Raw genomic sequence first — 9,414 nt, 5'->3', positions numbered from 1 at the left:
GAATTCTGGCCTCTGACACGGATTCGATTCGCGGACAATGCATGAACGTTTCATGTTTTGCACCAATTAGGAAGATGAGTTTAGCCACTCGAGCCGGTTCCGCAAATCTATCAGTCTCAGGTTTAAAATCAACAATTAAGCTGAAACTGTCGCTTGCAGAAGTGAGATCCAAACTTCTACCCCCCTTTGCTTGTCGAAGTGTTAACTAATTTCACTCCTGAAATTCCTGACTCCAATTTTTAGGCCAGGTTCCCGAGTCCTAGACATCCGAACGAGCGGGAAGAGTTTCTCTCCATCAACACCAACAGTTCCCAGTAATATCTTGAAAACTTCAATCAAATCAGCCCTTATTCTACTAAATTCCAGAGAATACAACCCTAGTTTGTGTAATCTCCCCTCGTAATTTAACCCTTGGATTCCAGGTATCAATCTAGCAAAATTACACTGCACTACCTCCACGGCCAAAATATCCTTCCTAAGGTGCGGTGCCCAGAATTGAACACAGTACTCCAGGTGTGGTCTAACCAGAGCTTTGTATAGCTGTAGCATAATGTCTATCACCTTGTATTCTGGTCCTTTAGATATAAACGCTAGTTTTCCATTAGCCTTTTTGATTATTTTCTGTACCTGTCCATGACATTTTAATGATCTATGTATATAGACCGCTAAGTCCCTTTGGAACTCCACGGTTTCGAGCATTTCACCAGTTAGAACGTATTCTGATCAATGCTCTATAGGTCCAAGTTGGATGACCTCACACTTACCTAAATTGAAATCCATTTGCCACAGTTTTGCCCATTCATTTATTATATGAAATACTCTCTGTAATGTTCTGCTTCCATCTACTTTGCTTACAGTGCTGCCCATCTTGGCGTCATCTGCACATGTCGCTCTCTATCCCGTCATCTTATATCAATGAGACCGACTGCACTGGGGTAAATTCACATTCAGCTTCAATCTCCTCATCATATTGAGACATTTATTTTTTCACCTGTGTTGTGCCTTGGAAATTTCCGCACTCTGTCCTCTGGAGCTCAAACATTCTCTGGATATAATTCAATTCCACCAACAGCAACACTGAAAAGATATCGGAAGCACATGGGTGACTTTTCACGAAAAGCACAGAAACAGGAGGGGTCATGCGGGATTTGAAGCTGAGATCGCGCGCATATCACATAACACAACCCTCGAAGCGAAAATCATACCCCGAGACCAACAAACCACTGATGCTGAAGTCGTGGAGTCAGTTGAAAGGTGCGCTGCCTCCCACAGCCGATCGGCCATCCTTTCAGACCTCTTCTGTCCATCCAATCTCGTTTTCTGTTCCGGTGCACAGCAATATCAAGTTGTACATTAACTACTTCCAGTCACCAATATTAGTCTCCCTTTAACAAATTGGTTTCGACTGTACGACTTGAATTATGAAGTAAGACGTTTCAGAATTAGTTGCTCTGAAACTACATTGCTTGGGAGGAGACTGAGAGATGTAGATGAACAGCAAAACCTTGGAGTGTATGTCCACAGATCCCAGAAGGTAGCAGAACAGCTAGATAAGGTGGTTAAGAAGCCATAAAGAATATTCTCCTTTATTAGCCGAGGCATAGAATATAAGAGCAGGGGAGGTTCTGGTAGAAATTTATAAAACAATAGTTAGGCCACAGCAAGAATACTGCGTACAGTTGTGGTCACCACATTGCAGGAAAGATGTGATTGCACGAGAGATGGTACAGAGGAGATTTAAGACAATGTTGCCAGAACTGGAGAATTTTAGCTATGAGATTAGATTGGATAAACTGGGGTTGTTTGCTTTGGAACTGAGGAGGCTGTTGGGAGATTTAATTGAGGTGTATAACATTATGACGGGCCTCGATCGAGTGTAAAGTAAGGACCTATTTCCCTTCGTAGGGAGGTCAATAATCAGGATACATCAATCTTAGGTAATCGGTAGAATGATTCGAGGGAATGAATTTTTTCTTCCATCCAGAGGGTGGTGGGTGTGGGGGTCGGAAAATCACTGCCAGAAAGGGTGGGAGAGGCGGAAACCCTCATCGCATTGAAAAATAAAAACTTCAATATGCACGTGAAGATCCGTAACCGAGAAGATTAGGGACCAAACGCTGGAAAGTGAGATGAGGCTCGGTACCGATTTTTCGGCCGGCACAGGCACGATGTGCAGAATGGCTTCCTTCTTTGGCATAACTTTCTCGGATTCTATGATATAATTGCCGTCTGACTCGGCATCGCGATAATATACACTCGACCAGAAGTATACTTTAATCAAATTGATGCTTTGTTTCACTGTGAGAGTGAAGAGACATAAGTGTGTAGACATTAGCTGCAGCAGCTGGGTTGCACCTTTACTTTTCCAACCGTCTCAGTGCCTTTTTTTTTACCTTTCTCTGCTGGTGTTGCAGGTGAGATCAGCCTTCGCCGTTCAAGGAAGCCCGAGAAGCCCGTCGGGCACAACAGAGAGAGAAGAGACAGAGACAGGGAAAGATAGAGAGATGCATGCAAAGAAAATAAAGAGTATAAATGTCAGGTTTTGCAAAGGACCAGAATTTAAGTTATGGATTGGGAGAGATTCCTTCTCGGGTCTTGAAATCTTGCAAGAGAAGATTGGACGCTCAATTAAAAGCACCGGCCACGTTGAAGTATCTCTGATGCTGGGAGAGAGGTAAATGCGGTCAATTAACTCCAATTAATCTATTTGAGCATTGAAGAGATCTTTAAACAGTTGGGGGTTGCGAGCAGAATTCAAACCGAGGCAAGAAAACCAAACTGGGATTTTGAGACCAACGCTTGAACCACTCGGCCATCGCAACTGTAAACGGCATGTTCGTTTAGACAGCATTCCATATAGGAGCATATAACTTCTACAAAAGCCAGCATTGGTGGTTCAGGGGTAGAATTCTCGCCTGCCACGCGGGAGACCCGGGTTCGATTCCCGGCCAATGCAAGATCGTTTTGCATTCTGCACCAATGAGGAACTTCGGAACAGGATTGTGGTATTTGGTCCGTCGAGCCTGTTCCGCAACTCAATGCGATCATGGCTGAGTTGTGACCGAAATCCCTGTACCCGCCTTCGTCCCATATCTCTAAATATCTTTGGTTGACAAAAATCGATAAATCACGGGTTTGAAATTAACAATTGAGCTCGCATCAACTGCTGTTCATGGAAGAGAGTTCCAAACTTCTCCAACCCTTTGCTTGCAGAGGTGTTTCCTAACTTCACTCCTGAAAGTCTGACTCTAATGTTTAGCCTATGTCCCCAAGTCCAAGACACCCCAACGAGCGGAAATAGTTTCTATCCATCTACCACATCAGTTCCTCTTAATATCTTGAACATTTCGATCACATCAACCCTTAATCTACTAAACTGAAGGGAATACAACTATAGTTTGTGTAATCTCTCCTCGTAATTTATCGCTTAGAGTCCAGTTATCTTTCTAGTAAATCACACTGCACTCCCTCCAAGGCCAATATATCCTTCCTAAGGTGCGGTGCCCAAAACTGAACACAGTACTCCAGGTGTGGTCCAACCAGAGCTTTGTGTAGCTGTAGCATAATGTCTGTTCTCATCCTCGAAACATATAGGCCACCATTCCATTAGCCTTTTTGATTATATTCTGTTCCTGTCCATGACCTGTTATTGATCTATGTACATGGACACCGAAGTTCCTTTGGAACTCCACAGTTTCGAATTTTTCACCTTTTATAAAGTATTCTGATCTATCCTTTTGAGGTCCAAAGTGGATGACCTCACACTTGCCTAAATTGAAATCCATTTGCCACAGTTTTGCCCATTCATTCATTATATTAATGTCTCTCTGGAATTTACCAGAATGATACCCGGACTTCAAGGGTTAAGTTACGAAGAGAGATTACGCAAATTGGGGTTGCATTCTCCAGAGTTTCGAAGGTTAAGGGGTGATCTGATCGAAGTTTATAAGATATTAAGGGGAACAGATAGGGTGGATAGAGAGAAACTATTTCCGCTGGTTGGGGGTTTTGGAAGTAGGGGGCACTGTCTAAAAATTAGAGCCAGACCTTTCAGGAGCGAGATTAGAAAACATTTCTACACACAAAAGGTTGTACAAGTTTGGAACTCTCTTCCGCAAATGGCAATTGATACTAGCTCAATTTATAAATTTAAATCTGAGATAGATAGCTTTTTGGCAACCAAAGGTATTAAGGGATATGGGCCAAAAGCAGGTCTATGGAGTTAGATCACAGATCAGCCATGATCTTATCAAATGGCGGAGCAGGCACGAGGGGCTGAATGGCCTACTCCTGTTCCTGTGTTCCTATTCCTATATAATCTACACTGCTTATAACGCTGCCCATTTTGGTGTCATCGGCAAACTTCCATATGTCGTTCCCTGTCCCGTCATCCAATATCAATGAGACCACCTGAATCGGGGGAATTCACATTCAGCATCAATCTCTGCATCATCTTGAGATATTTTATTTACTTCACATGTGTTGCACTTTGGAAACTTCAGCACTCTGTCCTCTGGAGCTCAAACATGCACTTTAATCCTACCAACAGGAACACTGAAAAGATGTCAGAAGCCAATTGGTGAATTTTACACTCAACGTAGCTGAACAGCAAGAGCTTATTGGGGATTTTACCCCGGGACTCTCAGATATTAATCAACCAAAGCCCCCGAAACAAGAATCATACATCTCGACCAACCAGACGCTGTTACTTACATCATGCAGCCAGTTTAAAGTTTCGCTGTCTCCCACAGCCGATCGGCTACCCTTTCAGACCTCTTCTGTCCATCCAATCTCGTTTTCTATTCCGGTATACAGCAATATCAAGTTGTACACTAACTATTTCCAGTCACCAATATTAGTTTCCCTTTACTAAATTGGTTTCGTCTCTACGACTAAAATTATCAATCAAGACGTTTCAGAATTAGTTGCTCGGAAACTACATTGCTTTGGAGGATACTGAGAGGTGTCGTTAAAAAGAGAGACCTTGGAGTGCATGTCCACAGATCCCTGAAGGGAAGAGGAGAGGTGGTTAAGGTGGTTAAAAAGGTATAAAGGATACTTTGCTTTATTAGCCGAGGCATAGAATGTAAGAGCAGGGAGGTTATTCTGGAACTGAATAAAACACTAGTTCGGCTACAGCTGGAGTATTGCGTACAGTTTTGGTCACCATATTACAGGAAAGATGGGACTACACTAGAAATGGTACAGAGATTTACGACGATGTTGCGAAGAGTGGAGAATTTTGGCTATGAGGATAGATTGGATAGGCTGAGGTTGTTTTCTCTGGAACCGACGAGGCTGAGGCGAGATTTAATTGAGGTGTATAAAATTATCACGGGCCTCGATAGAGTGGATAGGAAGGACCTGATTCACGTAGCAGAGAGTTCAATAAAAAGGGTCATAGATTTAAGGTAATTGGTAGAAGGATTAGAGTGGAGCAGAGGGGAATTTTGTTCCACCCAGCGGGTGGTGGGGGTCTGGAACTCACTGCCTGAGAGGGTGGGAGAAACAGAAACCCTCATCGGGTTTAAAAAGGACCTCAATATGCACTTGAAGAGCCGTAACCGACAAGACTACGGACTAAACGCTGGTAAGTCGGGTGATGCTGGATATCGCTTTTCCGGCCGGTACAAACATGATGGGCCGAATGGCCTCCGCTAACGTAAATTTTAATGATTCTATTATATGTTTTGCCGTCTGTCTCGGCATGGTGATAACATACACTCTCCCATAAGTGAACTTTAATCAAATTGGTGCTTTGTTTTACTGTGAGAGCGAAGAGATCTTAATGTTTAGACATTGACTGCAGCAGCGGGGTTGCACCTTTACTTTTCCTACCGTCTCAACCTTTCTTCAACCTTCTCTGCTGGTGTTGCAGGATCGATCAGCCGTCGCCGTTCACGGAAGCCTGAGAAGTCCATTAGAGGACAACACAAGAGACAGAGACAGGGAGAGATAGAGAAATGCATGCAAAGAAAATAAAGAGTATAAACAGAATCAAAGAATCATAAAATGGTTACAGCAGAGATGGAGGCCATTCGGCCCATCGAGCTCGTGCCGGCTCGTTGTTAAAGCAGTCAAGATAGTCCCATTCCCCCGCTCCTTCCCGTTTGCCCTGAATTTATTTCCCTTCAAGTATTTATCCAATTCCTTTTTGAAAGCCACCTTTCAATCAGCGCATTCCAGATTATAACTACTCGATGGGTAAAGAAGTGTTTCCTCATATCGCCTTTGGTTCTTTTGCCAATCACCTTAAATCTGTGTCCTCTGGTTCTCGACCCTTCCGCCAATGGGAACAGTTTCTCTTTATTTATTTATCTCAACCCTTCATGATTTTGAACACTTCGATCAAATCTCCTCTTAACGTTCTCTGCTCGAAGGAGAACAACCCCAGCACCGGCTAAATGCGGTCAATTAGCTTCAATTCATTTATTGGAGCATTAAACAGCTCTTTAAACATTACTGTGACATTATGGTAGCGCGGCCTCGCGGTCGAAGGTGTTAAATTTAATTTCTATAGAGGCGTGGGTTTGAATCCCACTGCTGTTAGAATTTCTGCCAAAGTTTATTTTGATCTGTTCACAGAAAACCCGATTGTAGTGCGATGGAGCAGAGGATGTGAAAGAAGCTGAAAGTGTAACTGCAGATATTATTTTCATCACGGGGGCAGGACACGTTTCCACAGGGAAGGGCCTCTCACCTTAAGATTCTTTCCAGCAGAGGAGGAGAGGTGATCAAAGTGACCGGGCTCTAGCAGCGCAATCAGTCAGTGCGCGGCTCTTGTATAACCGTACTAGGTCGGGAAATGGCGAGGTTGTTAGTTGAGTCTCACCGAGATCAACGAATCCTTTTCCTTGTGAACATTTCGAACGGAGCTGAACGTATAATTGAGTGTTCCAAAATGCATCAATTATTTGTCTCGCCACGTGGTTCCTCTTGTTGCAATATCAGATGAGATATTTAGTGTTATTAGTTTACAGGAGGGAGGCTGCGGTATTGGAGCCGCAAACTATGATTTTGATCCATCGACAAATTATGGGATTTAGCTTGAGCTTTAACCCTGCGCGTTCGACCGCTCAGTCACGATACTTTCCATCTTGCGATCTTCAGGAGCTACTTTCACAGGAATAGAATTACTGCAAGCAAGAATTCTACCCCTCAAGCACCAAAGCTTGCACGGCAGCAGGATGCATGTGTCCAGTTGGAAACCTGACTGAAGGAACATGCAATCTGACAGAGCCGGAAGTCCAGCAGATTGATTTTTGCGGTGAGCAGATGATGTGCCTCCTTCTTGAGAGTGTTTCGCCAATCCAGCTCAGAGTGGATTAAGCATTATAAATTGGGGTGGGACTGGAGCCACTTGTATCAGATGAAGTGGAGGGGGTTATTTCCCTTCCTTGACGAGCATTAATGATCCTGTTGCGGTTTTGCTGCAAAATTTCACTTCCCAGCGCCGAAATCACCGAACCCTGAACTGAAATTCAACGATGGTGAGATTCGGACACACAACCTTTGCAGTGATTTGAAGAAGTCCCACGTGCTACCCATGGCACCACAAATCGGCTATCGATTAGGTTAGTTCACGTTACCCATATGCTGCTTTGGAACTTTTGCTGCGGTGCAGTAAGTGGTTCAAAAGCTCAGTGGGGATTCATAGCGCTCCTGAGAAATCGACACAGGGACGGTTTGTGCAATGCATAGTCCTCTCTCTCTCTCCCATTTGCTCACTCTCGCTTTCTCTCTTGAGCTCTCACTCTCCCAGTTTATCTCAAGAGGGCTGGAAAACATGGGGTGGAAGTTATGTTACAGCTGCACAGAGCTCTGCTGAGACCCCATCTGGAGGATTGCACTCAGTTCCGGGCACCCACCTCAGGAAGGATGTATTAACCTGGACGCTCGAGGGGCTGAATGGCCTACTCATGTTCCCAAGTTCCAATGAATGGAACAATAATTCAAGTATGGAGACCCTAATGTATCAGGATGAGTGAGTGAAGAATGTTTTCTGTTTGAAGTACTGATTTCATGAATTGAATACTCCCAGTGTCCTACCTCATTGCAGCCCAGTCCGGACAGACTGCTCGCACAAAGTGGCATTTTCTGTGAGAACACGAAAGACTTGTTCAGGCCATGACAGTAGCGAGTGCGGGTAGGTCTGCGCGTGAAATGGAAAAGTGAGGTGAAATACTCCAACAAGCAGCGGATGTCTCTGTTCCCATTTCCAAAATGCACGCACGCACTGGCCCATGATCACCACTCACACTCTCCTTCCAATCTCACACACATCGCTTTGGTTTGAAATCGTGTATGTTTTCACAATGGGATTTAATTTGAAGAAAGCAGTGCTGTAACAACCCGGGGATATTGAAGAGATGCAGTACAAGAAGATACATAAAAGGCAAATGATAACAATGACTGTTCTCACACTGTGAGCTACAGTTAAAGGCTGACAACATTTAAAGTCTCATGCAGCAGGTCCGGGTCCAAATCTTTCACGTTGCATCTCCTTCTGTTTCTGTCACTCCTTTTCCTCCACGTAGAGTGGATTTGGAATTCCTGTGCGGCTGCATTGCGCATTTTCCAGATCTGCTTCGAGCGCAATTCACTCCAGTTCATCAATTGCAGATATTAGTTTGATCAAGGGGAGAGGACACCTTTTCACAGACAAGGGCTGTTCATCCTATTGTTTTTCTAGCAGAGTAGGGCAGATCATCAAAGTAACCGGATTGGGTGAACTGTCCGTACAGGTGCCTGGTGGGCTCGTGGTTATTATTCGGCGTTCACACCTCTATAATTAATTACATGAAATCAAATAAACTCGACGAAAAGAGGAATATTTCTGTAAACACCATTAACCAACCTATAACATTCTGTTGCAGACTGAAAGAGACGCCAACGTGGTTACCGAGTGACAGTCACAAGTTTAATAATGATTTGTTTTGTATGTGAAACGCTTTTCAGACTGCATTTTAGGAGACTGGTTGTCCAGCTTTCTAGAGTAAAACATGCCACAATGTCGTGATCGCGGGTTTGATTCCTGTCTGGGTTGATAAGGGGCTTTGTTTTGGGTATTCGCAATTTTAAAATCCAAGCTTTACAATCAGATCCACAGACAAATTCACGGGACAATTTTATTGAATAACATCCATTGTAACGTTTCCCCTGGGCCGGAGAAACAAGTCTTTCTTTTTCTTTTTCTTTCTCCGGTTTGCAGAGAAACGTTTAACTCGCGGCCTGTTCCCATTAATGATCATCAGCAACAACAGAAAGACAGAGCGTGTCTGACCGCCCCGAGATGTGGAAAAAGGATCAGTTTAGAACAAATGCATCAAATCAAATGGTCACCCGGCACCGAGAGAGGAAAAACCAAGAGGAAAATGCAGAAGGTAACAGAGAAATAAAAACCAAATGCAGACG

The 9,414-nt window shown here is 43.9% G+C and overlaps 1 non-coding gene across 1 annotated transcript; it reads left to right on the top strand.

Annotated features, from left to right (window-relative positions):
• The first annotated feature begins 2,885 nt into the window (after positions 1-2,885).
• Positions 2,886-2,956, top strand: trnag-gcc (transfer RNA glycine (anticodon GCC)). The gene has a single exon. It is a non-coding gene; the product is annotated as a tRNA-Gly (tRNA).
• Positions 2,957-9,414: the final 6,458 nt, after the last annotated feature.

This window comes from Heptranchias perlo, chromosome 20 (assembly GCF_035084215.1).
Source record: "Heptranchias perlo isolate sHepPer1 chromosome 20, sHepPer1.hap1, whole genome shotgun sequence".
Taxonomy (NCBI): Eukaryota; Metazoa; Chordata; class Chondrichthyes; order Hexanchiformes; family Hexanchidae; genus Heptranchias; species Heptranchias perlo.
Note: the sequence above shows the minus strand (reverse complement) of the source record. Positions and strands in the feature narration are given on the sequence as shown.